The sequence below is a fragment of the Onthophagus taurus genome, chromosome 1, assembly GCF_036711975.1.
Source record: "Onthophagus taurus isolate NC chromosome 1, IU_Otau_3.0, whole genome shotgun sequence".
Taxonomy (NCBI): Eukaryota; Metazoa; Arthropoda; class Insecta; order Coleoptera; family Scarabaeidae; genus Onthophagus; species Onthophagus taurus.
Window position 1 is genome coordinate 20,863,582 of NC_091966.1, and position 2,177 is coordinate 20,865,758.

Sequence of the window (2,177 nt, forward strand, 5' to 3'; positions counted from 1 at the left end):
TGGTAAGTACAACCTTCTTTATTATCAACTTTATATAACGTTCATTTTCTCTCCATCACTACAGCTCTTTCTACAACTTTCTCTTTTTTTGGTGAGTAAAACTATATTTGTTTTGCATGTTTATATAATATTTAAAATTTTTTTTTTTCCCAGTCCTAGACATCCTTCTGCTTTCTCTTTTTTGCTGACGTGTTTTATTTGGTAAGTAACCTTTTTTACTTTGCTTATATAATATGTAAAATATTCTTGTTTTGTTTCATCATAACAGCTCTTTCTACTTTGTTTTTGTGAGTACAACTTGTTTATTTGTTTGTTATGTTAAATTGTTATTTTTATTTTTTCAATTCCTACAGGACCTTACTACTGATCACTTCCATTTTGTGTTTGATCAGTTCGATCAGTTTTGATAACTTCGTTATCTCGGCGACTTTTTTCTGGTAAGTATAGCCTTCTTTTCCTTTGCATATATTGTTGCTAATCTGTTTTTTTTTTTCATTCCTATAGCTCCTTCTATTTTAAATCTTAATTTTTGTTGGTAAGCATAACTTTATTATTCGAACGTTTGTATCATAATATCTACAATAATTTTTTATCATTCACATCCTATCATTCAGCACCCACTGCAATTAGATTTTAACGTTCTTTTCATCAAGCGATGTAAGTATACATGATTTTTTATTAAAATAAAATAAATTAATGTATGAATCTTTTTTTATCAAGATGTCTCAAGACGGTTTTAGTCAAATTGATTTAACTGCTCCCGGTTTCGCCAGCAGCCAGGAGTCATTCCTGTTAAACAGTTTTGACATAAACCTGTTGAACATATCGACTGTTGAGAAGGCGCTGGATCCAAACGTGCAGCCTAATGAGCAGCCGATGGATCCTAACGTGGAATCTAATGCGCAGCAAGATCCGTCGCTTCTGAACGTCGCAGGTTCCGCGAATGTCGACGATAAAAATGTGAAACGCCTTTCACTTCGTCGGAATTCGGGGAACCGTGAACATTAGAAGAAGGCTGCAGGTGTGTGGGTACCGTCAGAAAAGTATAGAGAGGAAAGAAGGGAGGCACGTGCTCGTTCGCGACGTAGCCAACGCAAGTATGTGTCAGTTGAACAAGCGACCCCGTCGAAGGTTGAAATGACACAGTCGAAAGTGGTTACCGAGAACGAGTCCGATAAATCCGACGACTCTCTTGCTTTAATGGCGGTATCACAACACTGTAGTAACCGGAAGTATCTTAAAGCTACTAAGGCTTCTTTTTCTTCTTCTTCTAAAGCTTCATTGGCTCCCGTTACTAACTCAAATATCCCTAACACCGAAATTTCTTCGTTAAGCCCGAAAGTACACATCTTAAGGGTTGACAATATTCCTGCTAATATTCCTGCTACTTCAGATATTTCCGATGTGTCTGCCAGCCTTTTTTCAAACGCAATGTGTACAGCAGTAGAAACAACCAAAGGGCAGATTTTGGCCGAAATTAATAATTTGTATCAAAATTTTTATAAAGACCTTCATGCAAAGGTTCTTCAATTGCAGACCTCTTTGAGAGAACTTTCACAGTTTAGAGAAAGGCTGGCATCGAGCTGTAACAACCCTTTAACAATATCGCTCGACATCACCATAGCATCATTAACCTGTGAAATTAAAAAGGCTGAATGTATTTTATCTAGTTTCACTACTAATAGCGTAAACTTCCCTTCCTAGCTTAAAGATGACTAATAATATGGATAATATGAGAGTTAATCATATGCTAAGACTATGTGAAGTGGAGCAGAAAGTTGCCTCGTTGGAGGTAAAATTAGATGCTATATTTAAGTTGGTACGTTATACTTATAATACTTTTTTCCATGTCATTAATTTTATCTTCTCAGCTGCAGAGTGTGTCAGAATCGGCTGTGGTGAGGGGTGAAGTGCATGTGCAAAACATGCACATTAACCGTTGCACATGTGTTAGTTCACCGACTCCGGCACCGACTCCGGCAACGACTCCGGCAACGACTCCGGCAACTACTCCGGCACCAGCAGCACCACCACCTCCTTACCAAAGATATCAAGAAGAGGAGGAGGAGGAGTGGTAACTACTCCTTCTCTTCTTTTATTTATTAAGTTAATATTAAGTTAATTATTAAGTTAATTATTAAGTTAATTATTAAGTTAATTATTAAGTTAATTATTAA

General features: G+C 36.7%; 1 long non-coding RNA gene across 1 annotated transcript; it reads left to right on the top strand.

Annotated features, from left to right (window-relative positions):
• The first annotated feature begins 210 nt into the window (after positions 1-210).
• Positions 211-1,286, top strand: LOC139430931 (uncharacterized). The gene is made up of 3 exons (XR_011641291.1): positions 211-437; positions 505-657; positions 721-1,286. It is a non-coding gene; the product is annotated as an uncharacterized lncRNA (long non-coding RNA).
• Positions 1,287-2,177: the final 891 nt, after the last annotated feature.